The 25,318-nt window shown below is 42.7% G+C and overlaps 2 non-coding genes across 2 annotated transcripts; both read right to left on the bottom strand.

Moving 5' to 3' along the window:
* Positions 1 to 13,384: 13,384 nt before the first annotated feature.
* Positions 13,385 to 13,503, bottom strand: LOC145677580 (5S ribosomal RNA). The gene has a single exon (XR_014129884.1). It is a non-coding gene; the product is annotated as a 5S ribosomal RNA (ribosomal RNA).
* A 177-nt stretch (positions 13,504 to 13,680) lies between these two features.
* Positions 13,681 to 13,799, bottom strand: LOC145677583 (5S ribosomal RNA). Its single transcript, XR_014129887.1, has one exon. It is a non-coding gene; the product is annotated as a 5S ribosomal RNA (ribosomal RNA).
* Between the last annotated feature and the right edge of the window lie 11,519 nt (positions 13,800 to 25,318).

Here is a 25,318-nt window from a genome sequence, read left to right as displayed (position 1 = left end):
CACACTGACCAGGCTCGACACTGCTTGACCATACATATTAAAACATCGGTCCCACTGAATACACAAGTAGTAAGCACATTCACATAAAAATAATTAGGATTACAGTATATAAAATGCGTTAATTAAAATAGCAAATGCCTTACCTTATCACAGGCGATCCAAAGCCACTGCACATCATCTGCTACGCACACTATATTCCTCCAATATTTCACTCACTTCCTATATCACGCAACAGAAAATATTAATAAAATTCACTTAGCAACATTTTCATTTTTAATCAACAATACGTATAACAATTAAGAATAAAATTAATTGTGAGCACATTGTTATAATTAGAATACTGTTTTTATTCGTTTACAAATATGGGATTAATATAGAGCTGGCAGCAACAATATATACAACTCATCCTGTATGTATCGTAAATCCTAACTTGAGAAGACATCTCTGACGCAAACAATGAGACAAGAAATCAAATACTATATCCGACACATTTGGGGTTTATTGAACTTCAATGTTGGAAGATACCACCTTGTCGGTAGTACAAATGTAATATCCTTACAACACGCGGAACTTTTGCCAGGCATATCTAGGAATTTGGGAAGATTAATTGATATCCTTAATGTGCAATGTATGATTATGACGCATTGTTATGTACACGCAGACGGAACCAGGACAATCTATAGATGACATTTGCACTGTGTTTGGACAATTTGTTCGCAGAAAATAACCGTTTTTGTCTATGAATACTTGAGAACATGGAAGGTATGAGATATACATTTTATGCGCAAATATTATAATACAAATCATTGTTAGTTTGGTGGATGCGTGAAAGAAAGAAAAGGAGTAGATTTTTGCAGACGTCCGGATATAAAGCGAGAACTGAGAATACGCATCTATAACATCTATTTTCTTTGTGTTAATGATATCGATGAACTAAACGGGGAAACTAAAATACAACTGTTTGCAGTATAATTCGAAGTATAGTCAAGTGCAGAGGCGTACTCACGGGGTGTCCACCGGGTGCGGACTCCTCGCAAAAGTTCCTAAGTGAACATACATTTGCAGACTTTCTCATTAAATGTAGTTATTAACAGGGAAAATATTGATGTATCATCAATATAAATCTGATCTTACACTTCATCTGTACTCTGTCTGTATCATGTTTTTGTGAAAAAGTAAGTGGAATATTTATCGTGTTTTCGAATGCAGAATAATAGTATATAGACATAGTGGCTTGTAGTATTGGAACCTTGCCCCCCGAAGCTTGGATCCCTTAGAAGAAAAAAAAATGCATGCGCGCCTGGTGAAATGGTTAACGAATTCAGTTCACTCGATGAATCGACAGATAGTAATACACATTTCGACAGATCGACAGCATTCGACAGATACAGACATATGAAAGTAGCACAAGAATTAGGCGAAAGTCCGTGCGTTTCCTCAATTCACGTAGGAAACAACAGAAAATATCAACTACCATAAAATAATCCGTATATATATTTAATTTATTTGGAATAAAATAAATATAGAAACAACCTGTTCATACATAACTACGGTAAGTGCGTTAATTGCTAACGTAAGAACAAATATGAAACAAGGCACAAAATAAAAAAGAAAAATAAAGTTAAAGGGAATAAATATTTAGGCTTGATTGTCATTCGTATTAAGAAGCTGGGTAATAAAATGTTAAAATCTACAGAAAATTATGAAATTAAATCAGGATTTGAAATAAAAGTCTATACATTGGAAGTAGGCCAGGGAGTTTGCAAGGCAGATGTGTGCGACACGCGTTACTTTATAGATTCCCTTCATTGAACTATAGTAAGCAGTACGAAGATGGTACTTTGCGTATAATCACAGGAAGGATTGAAGTTAATTACCATGGTAATATAATTATTTATTGATAAGTATTTCCATGTTAAATTATGAAAATTATAAGCACAAGGAGGGTGAAAAAGTAGTGTGACCGACTTAGCAATGACTGAAACATAAAATAGAAAAGCGAATAAAAACAAATGCCTTTTGAGTTATGTGGAATAAAGTTTCTTCTAGCCAGTAAGGAAGAATAGGATCTGGTGCATTCATTGAATACCTGAAAAAAATCGTTTATCAAAATAGAAGGAAACACACTTATCGTTGTGGCAACTACGAACTTCTGTTTACCTCAGCCCGCCTCAGCAAGTGCTTTCTATCCGGTCCGCGCTCCGTAACCAAACTCAACGCTGCCTGCTAGCGAAAATTTCATTCTTCAGTATCGTTGAGTTTATTGCAGAAAGCAATGGCAGATACGGCATCAGCACCTGCAGCCCCGGCACAGGCTTCTCCTAAGAAGTCTGCAAAGCCTAAGAAACCAAAAACAACACCTTCTCATCCAAGAACATCAGAAATGGTGAACAACGCCATCAAGAATTTGAAGGAAAGGGGAGGAAGTTCACTGCAAGCTATTAAGAAATACATCTCTCAGAACTACAAAGTGGATGCCGAGAAGCTTGCTCCATTTATCAAGAAATACTTGAGAAGTGCAGTTGCTTCTGGGTCTTTGGTTCAGACCAAGGGAAAAGGTGCATCTGGATCGTTTAAGCTTAGTGCTTCATCGCTGAAGGAGAAGCCTGAAGGTGGATCTTCAACCAAGGCGAAACGATCAGCATCAAAGGAGAAGAAGCCTGCGAAAAAGCCAGCAGCTAAACGTCCCAAGAAGACTGGTGAAAAGAAAAAGGCTGCTGCTCCCAAACCTAAGAAATCACCATCTAAAGTGAAGAAGGCAAAAACTCCCAAGAAGCCAAAGGCCCCGAAGCCAAAGAAGGCTACAGCAAAACCGAAAAGTGCTAAGAAGGCTGCACCAAAGAAGAAGTAAATGTGTCAGTAAATCATCTGACATTTTAAAACGGCTCTTTTTAGAGCCATCAAATACTTTGAGAAGAGTAAAATTGTGCTTTTCCTATCATTATCACATGTTCATTCATAGCAATGTATAGTATACACGCAAGGGACTTTGAGTTTTCTTTTTAACCGAAGCACTTCTTGATGTAAGTGCTTTATAACAGAGGGGAATTGAGGGTGGGGAAAGAAAGCTTTCACGGGTGTCAAGAATGGTGTACTCGAAAAAAAATGGGGAACACATTACGTAATGTCAATTTGTGATCACTTACTTTTTCCTTGTTCCTATCTTCAAGTAGCGAAACAGTACAGAAAACGCACTTAATGCATTTGTTAGAAAAACTTTTGCAGGCTGACTGGGTTCGATTCTCGGTGGGAGCTCAAATGTTTCGCATTGCACGTTAATAAGTAGGTCCACGTTTGAAACAGCCTTGCTGCTGAAAGGGACACTAAACTAAAATCAACTCTTTTCAAGGCTGGGGTGAAAGAAATGTTCGAACTTATTACAACTCGTGAAAGTGAAGTAGACTATGTTTCAATTTAACGTCGTACTATTATGATTTTTATGATAAAGGAGACGGGTGATTACGCCTAATGAATGATGGAAATACTGGTGTAATGAGAAAGTGTTAGGAAAAGGGAACACGCTAATAACCACGGATACCGTCTTATAATTCGTAATATTGCTATAAAGAAAAATAGTAACACCAGCAGAAATGTAGGTGTACAATTGAACTGATGTTAAGTACAAACAGACACTTAAAGAAAGTTTAGTTTAACGTTTGCATTCAACAGCAGCGACCTCTGACAAAATAATATTACTTTTGCTACCTTGGAAGAAGTACATATTTCGCCTGCGAGTTCTATCAGATTAATAACGTTGAGAAGGGCAAACAGTGGTTGAATCGAAGTTAAGTTATGCAACATATGGCAAAATCGAACCCTTGACCACATAAAACGAAGATAATCAATCGGTAAACATAGGGGAAAACTAAAGAATATACTTGAAAGATAGGATGATATACGAAACGACAGGAAAACGAAGGTAGATGTATTAACTATGCAACATACGGCGTGAGAATTTAAAAAAAAAAGATAACAAGTATGGACAAGATCCTTGTTAGGATAACAGCATCTCTAAGTAGTGTATTGGTCCTAAAAAGGACCGTTTTTGAACTCAGTGCCAGAACTTCAAACTTAAGCACGTTCCCCACGGATGCGGCGAGCAAGCTGAATGTCCTTAGGCATGATTGTGACTCTCTTTGCGTGAATAGCACACAAGTTGGTGTCTTCGAAAAGCCCTACAAGGTAAGCTTCACTTGCCTCCTGTAAAGCCATGACAGCTGAGCTTTGGAAGCGAAGATCTGTCTTGAAATCTTGTGCAATTTCTCGGACGAGTCGTTGGAAGGGCAGCTTGCGGATGAGCAATTCAGTGCTCTTCTGGTAACGACGAATTTCTCGGAGAGCCACAGTACCAGGCCTGTAACGATGGGGCTTTTTCACTCCACCGGTAGCTGGAGCACTCTTTCTTGCAGCTTTGGTGGCAAGCTGCTTTCGAGGAGCTTTGCCTCCAGTAGATTTCCTAGCTGTCTGCTTGGTACGTGCCATTGCAACTGTCACGACTTGTTTCAAATAATTGCGCGCTGAATGAAGTCAAGTTATATAAAGAGCAAAACCGTTAAATCAAGCTATTTCTCATTGGATAAAGTCAGTCGAAAAGGACAGTTCTCATTGGCTTAGACACGTTTTGTGTTTTTCCTCCGTGCTTTCCCTGCATGATCGAAGGAACAAAACCACGAGTCTTGGGCAAGACGAAGTGCGCGACACGCGTGTGTTTGTGCTCCGACAAATTACGTGGTTTTGTGAGGAAATAAAAACTTTTTCCCCTCAGAAACTATCCAAATAGAGAAATAAACATTAATTGTAGTGTTTGTGAACATTATAAGTGCAGTGAACAATAGGAAGTGTCTGTGCTAGTGCTGTGTGCATGTTGCATGTGCTAGTTAGCAGTAGCTAGGAGTAGTTAGCAACAAAGCACAGCTAGCACCAAAGGCGCCATATTGAAGCTGACGATCAGTTTTGTTCAGGAACTTGCGTGGCCCCGAGAAGACACAACTCGAGAGCGCTCTTCTGATTGGTCGGGGAGACGCAAGCAAGGGAGCCAATCAGGGAGCCGCTTTTCCCGAGCATTTCATATAAATATCAGACTCATCATAGCCCTCGTCACAGTGCTCTGGAAGCACTCGATGCGTTCAGAGTGCCTAAAAATGAAAATTAGTTCCCCACCATAATAAAAGTGAAGGAAAAGGCAAAAAGAAAAATAGGCCAGCCGGGAGCAAGCCTAAAAAGCTCCTGGCAACAGCGTATACGGGAAACTACCAGCCAGTTAACAAAAATAATAAAACCTTACCAGCTAAACAGTGAACTGACAGAACAGAAAAACAGCCATAGTGTTAGTAAAATCACAATATCATAAACTCCGGCCCTTACAAGAGCCACATACGTGAACTCTCATACCAATATAATATATTGATCCCAGCTCTTACTAGAGTTACAGTGTGAGCATTTTACATTGCAATTAGTGCTCTGGCCCTTTCAAGAGCCACAGAGTGAACTCCCCACACCAATACAAGCCATTATCTCTGGCTTTTACTAGAGACACCCTGTGAACATCGTACATAGTACTAGTGTTCGGCCCTTACAAGGACCACAAGTGCACCCCGCTCAATCCTAGTGAGACATTGAGAAACTAGTGTCTACGACTGGCCCTTTCGAGAGCCACAAAAAGAAATCGAAATGCCTTTACAGGCTAAACGTACGCGGAAACCCATCCAGGACAGTAAGAACATTTTGAAAAAGTATAAAGCCTTGAAGTACACGCCCATTGGGCCTGTGCCAAAGAAACGAGTAGTGCCACCCTCCCCCCGAATTATCCCAGAGCCAATGGAGCCTCTACCCACCCACAAACCCACGAAGGACAACCAGCCAGCACCGAAGACAACGAGTCAGGAGGTCTTCCCCCCCCTCCCAACCCCACCCCAAGTGGAACAAGCAAACAAGACTAGTGAAGCTGAAACTGACAGCGCGAAAGCAGGTCCGTCAAGAACGTCAAATGACGACACATCAGGATATATCACCCCCAAGAAGACGTTCAGACCAAAAACGTCATTGTGTGCAACCATCGCTTCTGTAGTGCAATTCAGGAACCAGTACTCGGTGCTTCGACAGCAAAAACTTGACAGAGAAGCAGCAGCCGAAGAGGAAGAGGACGACGAAACAACAATCTCAGAAAAGATCGAGAAGATGGACATCATCCAAGAAACGGGAGAAAGCCCCAAAGAAATCCCCCTCCCGAATCTCGCAACGAAGAAGATACCACCCATATACATATACGGCATCAAGAACAGAAGTACATACGTCCAGACCTTGGCTGCCACATGTACAGAACCCCCAGAGGCTTTTCACAACAAAGATTTTATAAAAATACACTGCGCCAATATGCAGGACTTCCAGAAAATCGACGCCTACTGCCTCCAGACGAATGCGTCCTACTCCACGGAGCTACCAAAATCAAACAGACCTCTCAAAGTAGTAATCAGGAAGCTACCTCTTGACACATCACCTGACGACATACATAAAGCCTTAGAAGCACTGGGATACACCCCCGCTGCGGTCTCTCAACTCAGAGGCCGACCAGACGAGAAGGGAGTCAGACCACTCTTTCCGCTGTTCTTGGTCTCTCTCCCAAAAACAACCACCAACTCTGACATATATAAGGTTCGCTTCCTACTCCACTTCAGAGTAGAGATAGAACCGTACAAAGGCACAGACATGCTGCAGTGTTTCAGGTGCCAAAGGACAGGACATTCCCAGCTGACCTGCAATGCCACTCCACGCTGTGTCAAGTGTGCTGGACCCCACCACAACAGAGAGTGCCCCAAAACATCAAGGGACACACCAGCCAAGTGTGCTAACTGCCAGGGAGCCCACCCTGCAAATTACCAGGGCTGCGATTACCTGAAGAAAGCCAAAATGAAGAGGGGGAACCAACGATTCACCGCCCCCAATCCGCCATCAGATGACCCGACAAGCACCTCTGAGACAGCAGACACCCCACAAAAGACAACAAGACCAAGTACGTCCACCACAGACAAGACAGTGAGAAGTCGACCACGCCAAGAAGAGTCCACCAAACCTCAGCCAACGGAAACCAAACAGAACCCACCAGAGAAACCGACCATCAGAGAAACCACCCCAGAGGAAGGGCCAACCAGACGTCAAGATCCGCCACAACGAAAACAAAGCAACCAAGATCAGCCAACCCCAGCGCAACAAGACTGCAGCCAAGAACCATCCCTGGCAGCGACCATCAAGGAAGTGATGGAACTACTAAAGGGACTCAACATCAGGAAATTCATGAACACCTTGAAGTCAGGACTAGAGAAAATGAAAACAGCTACAGACCCCGTCACGAAGTTCACAACTCTCCTTGAAATTGCAGCCAGCATCCTCGATGATGGAACAGAATAAGTCAACCATAACCCGAGACCTGAGACTCGCGTTTTGGAACGCGAACGGAGTCAGAGACCAGAGGCTAGAGCTGACGGATTTTCTCACTCGAGAAAAGATTGACATAGCCCTACTCAGTGAAACTCATCTCCATCCTCCAGACACCTTCAAGATTCGCAATTACGTGATGTATAGAACAGACCGGCAAGGACGCAAGGGAGGCACAGCTGTTCTGGTGAAGAGACACATCGCTCACGACACACTACAGTTGCCACCGTTACAAACCATAGAGGCCACAGCAGTAACCATCCACTCTCCAGATGGCCCCCTTCAGCTCATCTCGGCGTACAAGAAGCCATTGGCACCTATCCAAGCCCAGGACCTGCAAGCGCTAAGAAGACTAGGACATCGAGTTCTCGTAGGCGGGGACCTGAATTGCAAGCACCCCGCTTGGAATTCCAGGGTATCCAACCAGGGCGGACGGGATTTGTTCCAAGCACTGAGAAACATCGACTTCCTGGCCACAGCTCCTCCAGATCCTACACACTTCCCGACTAATGGAGGTGAACCAGATGTGTTAGACATGGCTCTCACGGCTAACATTACAATCAAGGACGGACCAAATTCAGTTATCGCACTTCATTCAGACCACGTCCCAGTCACCATGACGGTAGCGCTGCGTACACACGTTCCAGCCAATCAAGTACCACGCCTCCGTCAAACTAACTGGGACGACTACACCAGGAATCTTGCAGAAATGATCGACCCCAGGCTGCCAGTCAACACACCGGACGAGATAGATGCCACACTTGCAACACTCACGGCATCAATGCAAACCGCATATAGACTGGCAACAACTACCCAACTCATCCCTCCAGAAGAGCAGAAACCAGAGGATCTGAGGACTACAGCACTCATCCACCTAAAGCGCTGGGCCAGGAAGAAATGGCAGGCCACACGCCACCCAGCATTCAAAACCCTATGGAATTCACTGACCACCAGGGTGAAGAAACGCCTCCAGCGCCTCCGACTCAACCAGTGGAACGCCAGACTTCAGGAGCTTGAAACGCCATCCAGAGACTTCTGGAGACTTCTAAAGTCATTGTCAAGAACACCTGGACCCCCCAAAACTCAACCACTACGAGGGCCGCAAGGACTAATTTATTCACCGAAACAGCAAGCTGACCTTCTCGCAGATCATCTGGAACAAACATTCACGGAGAACAACACTCCAGTGCCAGAGGGAATCCTGGAAGCAACACAGCAAAGCATGCAGCAACTAACTGGACAGCATCACCTACCAGCACAAGAGCTAACCACACCTCGGAAGATCCAGCAAATCATCCGAACAATCAATCCAAACAAAGCAGCGGGACCAGACAGGCTTCCACCACTGGCACTCAAACATGCTCCGAGGAAGGCTATAGTTCTACTATGTAGACTAACAAACGCAATTCTAGCAACAGGATACTACCCCGCCGCATGGAAAGAAGCAAGAGTAATTTTAATACTCAAACCAGGAGCGGCCAGGACTGAACCCAAAAGCTACAGACCCATCAGTCTGCTGTCACATCCAAGCAAAGTGGTCGAGCGAGTGATACAACAGAAACTGATGAAGCACATCGAGGAAAACAACATCCTTCCTCCTCACCAATTCGGGTTCAGGCCTGGTCACAGCACCACCCACCAACTGGTCAGAGTAGCTGAACAAATAACTTATCAGTTCAACGAAGGAGGCCACACTCTCGGTCTTTTCCTAGATATAGGCAAAGCGTTTGACAAAGTGTGGCATGCAGGACTACTACACAAACTACTGCAAGTAGGAGTACCACGACACTTAGTGAAAACTCTGAAAAGCTACCTGACCAACCGCACATTCAGAGTCTCCCATGCGAACAACCTCACAGAACCAAGAACAATCAGAGCAGGAGTGCCACAAGGATCCTGTCTATCCCCGATCCTGTACAATGTGTACACGGCAGATCTTCCCACCACCAGAACAACCATGACGGCGACCTTTGCGGATGATACTGCCATCTTCGCAAGTCACCATAACTTCAGATTTGCTCACCTGTACCTCCGCAGACACATCGAACAGCTGGAACAGTGGACCAATGACTGGAAAATTCAAGTCAACACAGAGAAGACAGCACTGGTCGACTTCACTAGGAACCGGACACCACGGGAATACAACTTCACCCTGCATGGAAGAAACATACCCATCCAACAACAGGCGAAATACCTTGGAGTAGTGCTGGACCGTCACTTGAAATTCGGAACCCACCTGGAGGCAACAGCCAAGAAAGCAACACAAAGATTCCGATCCCTTCTACCCATCCTGTTGAGCCCTCAACTCACCCAAGAAACAAAACGACATGTTTACCGAATGTACATCCTACCCATCCTAATGTACGCCCATCCAGCATGGGAACACACATACCAGTGTCACCTGCGCCACCTCCAGGTGGTACAAAACAGAGCCGCCAGGGCCATCACGGGCCATTCTATGGACACCCGAATACTTCAAATTCATGAGGACCTCGATATCCCACTACTTCAAGAACTGCGTCATCAGCAATCAACCAAATTCTGGATGAAGGCTTCAAGATCAACAGATCCAGTCATCGCATCCCTCGGAACCAAAGACCCACCCCGTCGACTGTACAAGATGCCAAAACCGCCTTAACAACATGAAGGACAACTAAAGGAACCTGCGACAGTTGCGGTTCCTTCAATCACATACGACCACCTCAAAATCAACGCCAAGTTTCAACACAGAAAGAAGACAAGGGCTTTGGCCCGTTACTTCCTACAAATAATCAACGGTCAAGAAAACACTCAGCTTGGGCTTGTATTTCTCGTGTGTGGTGAGCGAAGCAGTAACATATCGAAATGACAGGACGTGGAAAAGGAGGCAAGGGTCTTGGCAAAGGAGGTGCCAAGCGCCACCGTAAAGTTCTTCGTGACAACATCCAGGGTATCACCAAACCCGCTATTAGGCGTCTTGCTCGCCGTGGTGGTGTGAAGCGTATCTCTGGTCTCATTTATGAAGAGACCCGAGGAGTATTGAAAGTATTCCTGGAGAACGTAATCAGAGATGCTGTTACATACACAGAACACGCCAAGAGGAAGACAGTGACAGCTATGGATGTTGTGTATGCCTTGAAGAGGCAAGGAAGAACCCTGTACGGTTTCGGAGGTTAAGTTGGGGTTCCTCCTATTTTGGATATAAAATTGGCATAAACGGCTCTTTTCAGAGCCAACAAATTTATATAAAGGGAAAGATTTACTTTGTGCGATTTTCTGTTAGATTATAAGAATTCGTGTAACTACATTAAAGCCTTTTGATGCACACTAAATTACAGACGTAGAGAGATTAATTTGAGAAAATCATACGTTTTTTTTTACATTATGTACGTTCATGTATACGTATTCATATCATGTAGCAGTATTAATGCTGGAGAAGGGGTTCTGGTTGGAAATTGGCGATTTGTTGGAAGTAGCGAGCATGAGAGATGCGAAACGCAAGTCGGAATTTCTGTTCTGACAGTAGGATGTACGTATAGAGGCTTATACAACTTCTATACTGTGCTGTGAGGGGCGAATAATGCGTTAGAAACCTGAATCTTGTCCTTTATCTTGTTTACGTGGTCTTGGGTTCGATTTCTTTCTTTTGCGGTAGTGTCTATTGTGATTTACATGTAAATTAATGACACTTCGTAGCGGGTTACTAAAATAAAGAGTAATACAAATATGAGATGTAGGTTAATGCATTGTATACTTCACATTATTTACTAAAGAAAGGCAGTAGTTACAAGAAACCTAGGCTCGCTCGTTGGGCACAGTAGCAAATGAGTTCTGAGATCAGAGAATAAGAGTAGTTGCGTATTACAAACCATATACATATAACACATATCACACAAATATGAATATCGACCTTGCAAAGAATAAATCGTACTTAAGTGTGCATTTAATGTCATTACTATGTTGCAAAAGAAATTTAGGAAAGTTTTCTGATCCGCTCTGTTCATGATGTCATTGGGGCATAGTAATGAACAATAATAAATGTCGAGAACATATTGAACAGAGTAATTTCAGCCAAGCCAACGCAAGAGAGAAACATGAGTGCTTTAAGAATGTTGGAAATTCCTTTGTCTAGCATGAAGTACATGAGAATATGTGGTATGAGGTTTTCTTCCATTGCTGAGAATCTGGGCTCGACTGTCCTGTCCTCTGGGTAATATGAGCCCGATGTACGCAAATATCAAAAAAATGTAGCTAGCGACAATACAAAAGGTAATGATCTTATAATTAATAATGTAGTGGGAACTAAGCACATCGCTGTTTGGAGTATTCTAAAGTTAGTGTGACTTCCTATGGGCTTCAATTACGATCGACGACTACACATATACTAATTAATCGAATAGCAGCGAGAATTTCGAATGAAACTAAGCAACTATCTCAGACACTTTTGATGAGTCTGTATATCGAAAACAATTCATTTCAATCGTAAATCTCCTCTATAAAGGGGTTTGTGGCCCTCATAAGGGCCGATTTGTATGAGATATAGGTCTTACATTTATGCCTTCTTCTCAGTTTTCTTGGGCAGAAGTACAGCTTGAATGTTGGGCAAAACACCACCCTGAGCGATTGTAACTCCAGACAACAACTTGTTTAATTCCTCGTCGTTACGGATAGCTAACTGCAGATGACGTGGAATAATCCTAGTCTTCTTGTTGTCACGAGCAGCGTTGCCTGCCAACTCAAGAACTTCAGCTGCCAGGTATTCCATGACTGCAGCCAAATACACGGGAGCGCCAGCACCAACTCGTTCGGCATAGTTACCCTTTCGCAAAAGACGATGGATTCTGCCTACTGGGAATTGAAGGCCAGCCCTGCTGGAGCGGGACTTGCTCTTTCCCTTGACTTTTCCACCTTTGCCGCGACCAGACATTGTTCAATATTCTTTCGTAATAAGATGAGAGGAAAAATTGCGGCCTCCCATGAATCAAGTCAGTTTTGTTACTACTTCAAGCGTGCACCCGAGTGCATCAAATGAAAAGCAAGGCAGTTGGCGCGAATTGAAACACGTACTGTAATTTAAATGAAGTCGATAAATCGGCGGACACATCTAATTTTGCTGAACGAGTGAGTCATCATGCCACCAAAAACTAGCGGAAAGGCTGCAAAGAAGGCTGGTAAAGCCCAAAAGAATATCTCCAAGGGAGATAAGAAGAAGAAGAGGAGGAGGAAGGAGAGCTATGCCATTTACATCTACAAAGTTTTGAAGCAAGTGCATCCTGACACTGGCATATCTAGCAAAGCTATGAGTATCATGAACAGCTTTGTTAATGACATCTTCGAGCGTATTGCTGCTGAAGCTTCTCGTTTGGCCCATTACAATAAGCGGTCAACTATCACCAGCCGGGAAATCCAAACAGCTGTGCGCCTTCTTTTGCCTGGTGAACTTGCCAAGCACGCTGTAAGTGAGGGTACGAAGGCTGTTACCAAGTACACAAGCTCTAAGTAAAAATCTTCTTCAAGATTTTTCATTTCAAACGGTCCTTGTCAGGACCAACACATTATTCGAAAGAGTTAAATCACGAAATTTGCTTCATTCTGTTATGTAGAAACACGTTGAAATCCAATTTCTATATGCTGTTAGTAAAAAAGTAAAGCACATAGCGGAGATGTGTCGTGCTTGTATACGAAAGGCATTTACTCGCCGGAGATCTACACTTAGTCATAATAATTTACTTTTAAAAAGTGGTAATACATTCCGTGTTAAGTATAGTAGTAGGTGCACACGGATCGGAAATCAGGTTATTTTAATGTGCCGTGCAAATAAACAGGCTGTTAGTGTAAGAAATAGTGGGTATAACGCTTAGAATATCGATTAATCGCTATGAAATAATGTTGATAAATTATCTCTTGAAAGTACTATAAAATTAATGTTTCTAGTATTTTCGTACTTGAAGGATAATGAAATTTGAAAAAGAGATGCCAACAGCACCTGGTGTTCCCAGGCGGTCACCCATCCAAGTACTGACCAGGCCCGATGCTGCTTGACTTCGGTGATCGGACGAGAACCGGTATATTCAGCATGGTATGGCCGTTGGCGAATGCATATGGCTTCGAGTGAGTTATTGTAGCTACGTAGGTTTGTCGGTGAATACTCAAAAAGACCAGCGCGTGGAAAGCGTTGCTAATTGTTTTAAGTAATGCATGATTACGAAATTATCGTGGTGAACGATGTGAGAATATTCGTCTTTGTGAAAAACAAAATTAGAAAAAGTATACCAACAGCACCTGGTGTTCCCAGGCGGTCACCCATCCAAGTACTGACCAGGCCCGATGCTGCTTGACTTCGGTGATCGGACGAGAACCGGTATATTCAGCATGGTATGGCCGTTGGCAACTACCTTTTCTTCAATGTCCTGTTAAGGAAGTATGTTTTAAGTAAGAATTGACATTATTAACTATAAAGGCAAGCATATTAACGTCGTTAACATTACTTGGAATATACTAATATTCGAATAAATATTTGAATGTTCGAATGATGAGTGATTCGGATGTTCATAGTGCCACTGTGTCCTATCGAGTTTACTATCACGAACCACGTATGAAATTGTATATAAATAAATAAAAATAAATCCTTTATTAAGTATTGATTACAGGAAAAAGGCAAACTTACATTCTTTAATGTACACAATGAAATGTATGAAAGATATTTTTAAGATATGTTTCACTTACCCTTTATAACGCAAGGTAGTTTTCAGTGTAGCATTCTCTTCAGCTGCGAGATAACGTAAGGCAGATGATCATTCAGTCGTGAAGCACTAAAATGTAATATACATTTTAACTATTATCGATAAGAATTATTTACTGCAGGGATGCAAATAAAGTGAGGCAAATTAGTAAATAAAAACCGATACTGTAACTGATAATATAATTAGTTGTATCTGTATTAGTTGTATATACAGTAATCGCACGATTATCCGCGGAGTTGGATGTTGGCATAATCGCGCATAATCAGCAGTATGAGCAGAAAAGGGAAATGAAATGAAATATTTAGATTTACGTCGCATACTTATACCGGTTACGCTAAAGGAGACGGTGATGATGAGTACTGAATGAAGAAAGTGGGAGGAAACGGGAGAAACCCGAGAAAACCCATGAGCACGGTCTTTATGCACGACAAAGTTCACACGGCACGAGCTGGGATTGAATCAGGGACCCCAAGCACCGGAGGCCAAAAAACGGACAAAAAGTCTTTCGTGCAACTTTCGTTTTCGGTAAAAAGTTTACACATAATTTAGAAAGAGTAGTTTTCTGGTCTTTTTATTTCACAAGTTGGTTCATGTCTATATTTTTTACATGCATAAAAAATTTTTCAACTCCCTTGCTTATTTCCTGTTAAAGACCTCTACCTCTGATTGTATTTTTTGCACATATTCTTATTGTTTTCAGACAACATTTCTAAAAGCGTAATTTATCGTCAGCAAGAAAAGAAAAGGAAAGCCTCGGATAGTGGAATGTGTACTGTATATATATATATATATATATATATATATATATATATATATACGTATTAGTATATAGTTTTATTTTATACGTCTCCTATTATTACACAATGTGCAGATATTGTCAAAGCGCAAGTAAATATGTATAACTCCCCGTTCTGCACTTAATAACTTGAAAGAAGTTCGGGGAAGGTAGTGTAACAGAAAGTGCAAACAGAAATGAGGGTTTAAAGGCATTTAATATTATTCCGTAGTAGTATGATTTTTTGTAAAAAAAAAAATATATATATATATATATATATATATATATATATATATATATCTAAACATACATATTCAATGATATAGTAAGAGGTTAGCAGCACTGATAGAACTGCAGAAAGTACAAAACCGTTAATAAGAAAGAGAGAGAGATGGTGGCCGCTTTTGTGCTTTTCATTGGCTAATTCCGAATTGCGCGCGAATACGTACGAGATTTCTTTCTTTTTCCTCTTCGCAGCCCAGATGTTGCCAATTAGAAGTTTTTAGTACTACATTTGTATGAAAATGTTGCCTTTAAGAAATGTGGTTTGCATACAGAGAAAAGAGCAAAATGAATATTTACCTTAGTGGGCATGAAAAAAGACGAAACATTTTGCAAGATGGACACACGAACTTCCTTAATGCAGGCGTTCAGTACATTATTGTAAAGAAAAAAACACTAAAAAGAATTACTTCAATATCCCTAGCAACATTCAACAATTCATAGAGAAAAATCTTTATTTTGAGAACAATGGAAAACTATGTAATTGTAGATAACTACTAAATTTAATGATTAAGGAAAACGTTTAGGCCCGGCCCTTCAGAAAGAAAGTGCACAGAATATTCTCTCATGGAAGCAATTGCAAAATCAACATTTTGTTTGCAGTTATAATTAGAGGATCTATATACAGGGTGTTCGAAAAAGAATGTATCCTCTTGAAAGAAAATATTCTCTGGGCCCCTAATCCTTTATATACCGAAAGGAAGTTTGTATAGCATTTTTTCTTACCTTCGTTAGAAGAATTGAAAGTGACTACTATCGTGACACGGGAGATATTTAATCGATAGTCGAATTACTCACATACTCGAATGAACACGTCTCTTGTAAGGAGAGGAAAGGCTTCTGTGATCCGCTATCGCAGCTGTGTCATATCTGCAGAGAATGTTAGGACACAAACGTGATCTTTGAGAGCCTCGTGAAAAGAAGTCGCATAGTATCATGTGTGGAGACATCGGGGCCATCTGAAGAACGCTTCATCATTAGGACCAAGGGCGAGTTACGAAACACTCTGGGATATATTTATTAACATAACTTCTCGTCATTCTGCAAGTGTGGTGGAGCTCCATCCTATTGGAAAAGGAAACCTCGGGAGCCCTCTTCATGTGTAGGTATCGTTCACATCTGAAGCATGTGAAGATAGATTACTGTACTATCGTGTACCTAAAATCATTTTCTACGAATACGAACATGTCTACACTGAAGGCAGTGCAGCTCTTTTTCTCTTTTTTTTGGTCATGTATTGTAACGCGGGGCAATGCACACAATAACATGTAATGTTGTGTATCATCATAAAGGGCCAGGGCGATGATTGGATCTTGATGGACGTGGAGAACTGATAGGTGATGTGAGTGGTATTGTGATCTATGGTTGTATGTTTACTGATGAATGCATAAGGAGAGGTGAAGGGGTTGCCTTTTTTTTTATGTCGATCGGGAGGGAAGCGATTGGGAAACTTTTGACTTTGTTTTTCAACCGAATATATTGATTGAATAGGTCGCCGACAATTTTACGGGGCGTCACGTCGTTGCCTTTTTCATGTCGATCGCGAGCGAAGCGAGCGTTTTTTTTTTTTTTTTTTTTTTTTTTTTTTTTTTTTTTTTACCGACAATATGTATTGAATCGGTTGCCAACACCTTTAGGGGCGCGTCACGTCCTTCTTTCTGTGCTGATCGCGAGCGAAGCGAGCGCGAAATTTTTGACTTTTTTTTTTTTTTTTTTTTTTTTTTTACCCACAATATTTATTCAATCGGTCGCCAACACTTTTAGGGGTGCGTCACGTCCTCTTTTCTCTGCTGATCGCGAGCGAAGCGAGCGCGAAATTTTGACCTTTTTTTCTCTTTTTAATTCTTTTTTTTCTTTAAGAAAAAATATTGATTTCATAGGTCGCGAACATTTTTACGGGATGCAACATCGTTTATTTGTTTTTCCAACCGTCTTTCTGTCTTGAGCCCCCGCCAAGTTAACTTTATGGTGGACAAAAACTATGTGCGGTGGGTTACCGCGGGGTTCTCCCGTTTCCTCCCACTTTCTTCATTCCACCACCATTTCAATCATTTCTCATAATCAGCGCCTCTTTTAGCCTAAGCGGCATAACGTGGGACGTAAAACAAAGATTTCCTTTAGTTGCTTTCTGTCTTGATTACGAGCGCGAAATTTTTTACTTTTTTTTTCTTTCTTTTGATATTATTCATTTAATAGGACGGCAACACCTTTACGGGCCGCCGCGTCGTCGTTTACACTTCTTCAGCCCATATTCTTTCTGCTTGTTCGTTTTCCGGCATCTTGTTATCACCGCCCGCGGCAATGCCTATGTCTTTCATCGCTTTTTGAAGCAAATCTTTAATAAATATGCACTCTCACATTTGTACTAATATGCATACCACAGTGGATAGACTGTAACTAGGAAAGCAGAAGCCTGCATATCATATTATTTAACAGTTGAAAGTGAACTGTCATTTTAAGTTTGATTTTGATCAGATGAGTGCAGTTCAACTCGTCGACAATTGTGAAGATTCTCGAGGTTAGGGACCATCCATTTTGTGCTTTGTAATGAAAATGGCTGCAGCCAAACTTCTCTGATCTGAATGAAACTTGGCATGATGATACATCTTGACCTGCTCTACAAGTTTATTTAGTATTTTCCGTTGCGCAGGCTTTTGCTTCTCCAGGTTCTCCCATGGAACTGAGAAACGTATTCAGTCGAACTTCTGCGGTAAGTCAGTATATCATCCTGAGAAGTTTGATCGAGATAGCAGAGGTTCGACTATTCGTTTTTCAATTCCATGTGATATTACAACACGGTGAACTAAATTTATATAGAAACACTTTGATTTTGTTTTGTTTTTTGCTAGCATTAAACTGAGAAAATGTTATTCAATAGACAGAGAACACCACTCAAAGAAAAGTACATCATAAGAATATATATATGGTTGCTGTGGTTCTCGGTTTAATTTGCTAGTTAAGAAACTTGCTCTAAATAAGTACATCTTACAGGTGAAAAACTAAGCCAGGCGATAGAATTAAATATAAAGTTATACACTTTTATTTTACGTTTACTAGTGTTGGGTTACTACTGTAAAATAAGTCAGTATATATGAAAGATAACTGTATTAGGTACTATTTTCCACCGGCGGTGTATTCTTGCATAGTGTACTTAATGTTTACAAGCGGGGCGCTACTAGTATGGATGCATGACAAGTGCTATTGAAACTCGAAAACTAACTGGTTTCCACTACCCTTGCTTATACGTATACCCGCGTCGCCTTCGCTCCTGTTCACTTTGGACGCACATTCTTGCTATCGCTCAGGCCCCCAGCTTTCTCCTGTTTTGGCTCCCTTAAATAGTATTCGTGCTTTTTATTGGCCACCTGGCAAAGCACTTGTAATGATTTTACACCAGTAACTCTAAAATACATGTGTATTACTTTATTTAATTCTGTCGTCTGCAGAATTTTTTTTTTTTTCGTACAAATATGCCTTTTCATGCAGAACACTGAATTTTGCCTGTAAATTTTTGAGAATATGCTGTGACGAAACTTGAGCACCGTTCTTCTTTTCTTTCTTATCACGAGTCTTCTTTAGCCTAATGAGCACAATCATCACACGATAACGACTATTCTTTTCATTTAACTTGTAAACAAGTTGAACTAATAATAATAATTGATGTACAAAGGAGAAGTGTCCTACATATTTGAGGTAAAAAATAAAATAAATATACTTCTACTTCATCCGTGTTTACAAAGTTAAATGTTATCGATTTACAAAAAATGGTCACCTATCCACACACTGACCAGGCTCGACACTGCTTGACCATACATATTAAAACATCGGTCCCACTGAATACACAAGTAGTAAGCACATTCACATAAAAATAATTAGGATTACAGTATATAAAATGCGTTAATTAAAATAGCAAATGCCTTACCTTATCACAGGCGATCCAAAGCCACTGCACATCATCTGCTACGCACACTATATTCCTCCAATATTTCACTCACTTCCTATATCACGCAACAGAAAATATTAATAAAATTCACTTAGCAACATTTTCATTTTTAATCAACAATACGTATAACAATTAAGAATAAAATTAATTGTGAGCACATTGTTATAATTAGAATACTGTTTTTATTCGTTTACAAATATGGGATTAATATAGAGCTGGCAGCAACAATATATACAACTCATCCTGTATGTATCGTAAATCCTAACTTGAGAAGACATCTCTGACGCAAACAATGAGACAAGAAATCAAATACTATATCCGACACATTTGGGGTTTATTGAACTTCAATGTTGGAAGATACCACCTTGTCGGTAGTACAAATGTAATATCCTTACAACACGCGGAACTTTTGCCAGGCATATCTAGGAATTTGGGAAGATTAATTGATATCCTTAATGTGCAATGTATGATTATGACGCATTGTTATGTACACGCAGACGGAACCAGGACAATCTATAGATGACATTTGCACTGTGTTTGGACAATTTGTTCGCAGAAAATAACCGTTTTTGTCTATGAATACTTGAGAACATGGAAGGTATGAGATATACATTTTATGCGCAAATATTATAATACAAATCATTGTTAGTTTGGTGGATGCGTGAAAGAAAGAAAAGGAGTAGATTTTTGCAGACGTCCGGATATAAAGCGAGAACTGAGAATACGCATCTATAACATCTATTTTCTTTGTGTTAATGATATCGATGAACTAAACGGGGAAACTAAAATACAACTGTTTGCAGTATAATTCGAAGTATAGTCAAGTGCAGAGGCGTACTCACGGGGTGTCCACCGGGTGCGGACTCCTCGCAAAAGTTCCTAAGTGAACATACATTTGCAGACTTTCTCATTAAATGTAGTTATTAACAGGGAAAATATTGATGTATCATCAATATAAATCTGATCTTACACTTCATCTGTACTCTGTCTGTATCATGTTTTTGTGAAAAAGTAAGTGGAATATTTATCGTGTTTTCGAATGCAGAATAATAGTATATAGACATAGTGGCTTGTAGTATTGGAACCTTGCCCCCCGAAGCTTGGATCCCTTAGAAGAAAAAAAAATGCATGCGCGCCTGGTGAAATGGTTAACGAATTCAGTTCACTCGATGAATCGACAGATAGTAATACACATTTCGACAGATCGACAGCATTCGACAGATACAGACATATGAAAGTAGCACAAGAATTAGGCGAAAGTCCGTGCGTTTCCTCAATTCACGTAGGAAACAACAGAAAATATCAACTACCATAAAATAATCCGTATATATATTTAATTTATTTGGAATAAAATAAATATAGAAACAACCTGTTCATACATAACTACGGTAAGTGCGTTAATTGCTAACGTAAGAACAAATATGAAACAAGGCACAAAATAAAAAAGAAAAATAAAGTTAAAGGGAATAAATATTTAGGCTTGATTGTCATTCGTATTAAGAAGCTGGGTAATAAAATGTTAAAATCTACAGAAAATTATGAAATTAAATCAGGATTTGAAATAAAAGTCTATACATTGGAAGTAGGCCAGGGAGTTTGCAAGGCAGATGTGTGCGACACGCGTTACTTTATAGATTCCCTTCATTGAACTATAGTAAGCAGTACGAAGATGGTACTTTGCGTATAATCACAGGAAGGATTGAAGTTAATTACCATGGTAATATAATTATTTATTGATAAGTATTTCCATGTTAAATTATGAAAATTATAAGCACAAGGAGGGTGAAAAAGTAGTGTGACCGACTTAGCAATGACTGAAACATAAAATAGAAAAGCGAATAAAAACAAATGCCTTTTGAGTTATGTGGAATAAAGTTTCTTCTAGCCAGTAAGGAAGAATAGGATCTGGTGCATTCATTGAATACCTGAAAAAAATCGTTTATCAAAATAGAAGGAAACACACTTATCGTTGTGGCAACTACGAACTTCTGTTTACCTCAGCCCGCCTCAGCAAGTGCTTTCTATCCGGTCCGCGCTCCGTAACCAAACTCAACGCTGCCTGCTAGCGAAAATTTCGTTTTTCTTTTCATTTTTCATAGTGAGATACGATAGTGAATGAAGTGAGATGTGCGTTTTTTCGCTCTCGTGTTCCGAGTGAGAATTTGAGGAAATAAAGACATTTTTTCCCCAAATTTATTATTAACAGTGTCAGAAACACTCAAAGTTTTGTTGTGATTTGATTTCAGTGCTGTGCAAGTGATAAACTCTGTGAAAAGTGCTGTGTTTTAGATAGCATTTGTAGAGTAGTGTGTGCACGTGCATGTTTTGGTCAAACAAAGCACTGCACCCACACTTCCCGCACAAGTGACTGCCAAAAAGTAGTCGTTCAGGAGCGCGGACCCGAAGGAAAGCACCCTATCGGGATTGGCCAATTTGACTTCGAGATCTCGCTTCTGATTGGCTGTTTTAAACAGGCTCCCTGCCAGCCCTTAAAAAGGAGAACTCAGGCGCTTCACGTTCAGTCCGCCACGCTGTGTGGAGGAAGCAACACGTTGCGGCCACTCCTTATAGCAAATACATTATATCAATAAACTCTAGTGCAAGTGAATAGAACGATACACTCCCATATATGAATAAACTGATATCCCAACAGGAACGATTTCACGAGAAATAAGCAAAAACACAGTGAAAGGCAAAAAGAAAAATAGGCCGGCCGGAGCACGCCCAAAAAGCTCACGGCACCCACGGGCACTCCCCCCCCCAAAATAAGAGACAGTGCTATCAAGACCCTGCGGTCCTTTCAAGGGCCACCGGAACTGTAGTGCTTGAGTAGGATTTCCATTCAGTGATTCCAGCCATGAATGAAGGGAACACCCAAGCCCCCGTGCCACGTAAGGGCAGACCAACGACCAGCAAGGGGCCCCGCCCCAGGAAAGCCCCCCCCAGCAATCTTAACACCGTCACTAAGCAGCTCCAGGGACTCAAATTCACCGCCCTGGGCACAGTCCGTAAGCGAAGAGTAACCATCACCAAGGCCAAGAAACCAACGAAAACCCCACAGGAGCCCCCCCCGATGACCCCACCGCAGGAGACAGGGCCCGATACCCAATCACCACAACAATTTCCCCCTTTACAACAAAGAGAGGAGGCAACTCCATTCCAGCCAGAACCAGGAGTCTCAACTGAAGTACCGCCGCCCCCCCCAAGCCCCACAGAAGAAACTACCAATTCAGATGATGGCTTCCTGCAGCCCCCCCGAAAATCATTGAAAAGAGCACCAACAGGACCAGTGAGCTCCCTAGTGGAATTCAGGGCTGAGTGCAGAAACCGCTTTTCCGCCCTGACCCCAGGGGACCAGCAAGCCGTAACCCCCCCCCAGGATGAGCCGACAACCTCCACAACGGAAGTCGACATGGAAGCAGGAGACGAAGAACACAGTGCTACCCCACCCATCAGAGCCAGACATGTCCCCCCCATATTCATATATGGTGTGGTGAAACAGAACACTCTAATGAAAACACTGGCGGCCACTCTTGCATCCCCCCCCAAAGTGTGGTTCAACAAAGACTACATCAAGCTGCATTGCGCCAGCATGAGTGACCATTCCAAAGTTGAAGCTTTTTGCAAACAGCAGAATTACCCATACTCCACGGAGTTGCCAAAGACCTCCCGCCCCCTCAAGGTGGTTGTGAGGAAGCTCCCCATTGACACAGATCCGGAGGATGTGAAAACTGCACTGGAAGCACTGGGACACCCCGTCCTCACAGTACATCAGATGAGAGGCAGACCGGATGCGCAGGGCACCAGACCCCTATTCCCCCTGTTTCTCGTCTCGCTAGAAAAGAAGCAGGGAAAACCCAGTATCTACGAGCTCACCCGCCTACTCTGGTACAGAGTAGTGGTAGAGCCGTACAAAGGGAACGATCTGCTGCAGTGCCACCGCTGCCAACGCGTTGGCCACTCACAACAAACGTGCCATGCAATACCACGCTGCGTGAAGTGTGGGGAAATGCACTCTACACAGGAGTGTCCCAAGAAGACGCGAGACGCCCCGGCAAAGTGTGTTAACTGCAGTGGCGCACACCCTGCAAATTATCAAGGATGCCCGTACCTCCAGGCGGAAAAGAAGAAGAGGACAAGCAAGACGCAGAAAATCACCCCTCCGCCACCCAAACAAGACATCCCTGCTCCCGGAAAAGAAGAACCAAGACAAAACACGACCACCCAGAAGACAACTCCACAAAACCCAGAAACGCCTCCATCGACGACGCCCACAGCGACACCCTCGACATCCGCCACAGAGACGACACAGGCCGACATGTCGCAGCCAGACCCTCCTGAGAAACCAGAGGCCAGCAGACAGACAGAACAGAAGGCAACGGAATCACAGTCATCCGCAGACGCCACAGCAGAGGACCCCAGCCTGGCGTCATCACTCAAGGAGATCCTCAGTCTACTGACGGGACTCAACGTCAAGAACTTCCTGAAGAACCTGAAGGAAGGACTGAAGAAGATCGCCGCAGCCAAAGATCCCATAACAAAACTGACGACTCTCCTGGACGTTGCTGCAACACTCCTTGATGATGGCGCACAGTAATTCCCATATACACCGAGCCTTACGGGTGGTCTGCTGGAATGCGGAGGGCATTCAGAAACAAAAAGAAGAGTTCAAGGACTTCCTGGAGCGAGAGAACATCGATGTGGCACTCCTCTCGGAGACACACCTGAAGCCCCACATCTCCCTCCGAGTCAGGAACTATATCACATACAGAGATGACCGTCAGGGAAGGAAAGGAGGCACAGCGATACTACTCAAACGGCAGATCGCACACGACCGTCTCCAACTTCCTGCGCTGCAATCCCTGGAAGCAACTGGCGTCACGATACATTCTCCAGATGGGCCGCTACACATTGTCTCTGTTTACCGGGCACCTGGGAACAAGCTTCACTCTCCGGATCTCATCGCACTAAGAAGACTGGGCCACAGGGTAATGCTGGCAGGCGATTTCAACTGCAAACACCCGGCGTGGCATTCCAGAGTAGCGAACAGAAACGGCAGAGCACTCCACTGCGCTCTACGTCACATAGATCTGATCCCGGCAGCACCAAGGGAACCCACCCATTTCCCAAGGAACGGTGGTCTACCTGACGTGCTCGACATCACCTTGTCAGCCAATACAGCGATACTGGATGGCCCAGGTGTACTGCATGACCTCCAGTCGGATCACATACCAGTGCTGTTCACAATAGCGCTGAGACACCATGTTCCGGCGAACAGCTTACCCAAGCAAGTCACCACCGACTGGAACGAATACACTCGCCTGCTAGCTGAAATGACCAACACCCGGCTTCCGGTGAGCACGCCAGAGGAGATCGACGATGCAGTCCAACACCTCTCCACGTCCATCAAATCAGCCTACCGGCTGGCAACCACAGTCCAACAACAGGAGCAACAACAACATCCAGAAGACCTTAGAACAGTGGCCCTGATCTCCCTTAAAAGGTGGACCAGACGCCAATGGCAGAAGACAAGACACCCACAATTCAAGGTACTGTGGAACGCATTGGTGAAACGAGTGAAAAACCGACTAAGGCGACAAATGCACAAAGCGTGGAACGAAAGACTGCAAGCCATGGACGCCCCCTCCAGAGAGTTCTGGCAACTCCTGCGCGCCATAGCAAGACCGCCAGGCCCACCTCGTACGCAACCCATACGAGGGCAGCAGGGATTAGTGTACTCACCAGGAGAAATTGCATCAGTGTTTGCAGATCATCTACAGAGCACCTTCCAGGAGAACAACACCCCTCCCGACGCCACCACGGAAGAAGCAGTGCAGGCCAGCCTGAGGGACATCCAGGAGGACTTCCAGCTTCCGGCGACAGATCTGGCTACCCCGAGGGAAATCACCAAACTAATCAAACGACTACACAACCGTAAGGCAGCAGGACCAGACGGAATCCCAACCCTAGCGATAAAGAAGGCACCGAGGAAAGCTGTGGTACTCCTCACGAAAATCACCAACGGCATCTTGAGAACGGGACACTTCCCACCAGTGTGGAAAGAGGCTCGAATCATAATGCTACCCAAGACAACAGGACACAGGACTGAAGCAAAAAACTATCGTCCGATCAGCCTGCTCTCCCACATAGGAAAGATCGTGGAAA

Source organism: Thermobia domestica, unplaced genomic scaffold, assembly GCF_964235325.1.
Source record: "Thermobia domestica unplaced genomic scaffold, izTheDome1.hap1.1 HAP1_SCAFFOLD_1057, whole genome shotgun sequence".
Taxonomy (NCBI): domain Eukaryota; kingdom Metazoa; phylum Arthropoda; class Insecta; order Zygentoma; family Lepismatidae; genus Thermobia; species Thermobia domestica.
This window is presented reverse-complemented; position numbering and strand designations above follow the sequence as displayed.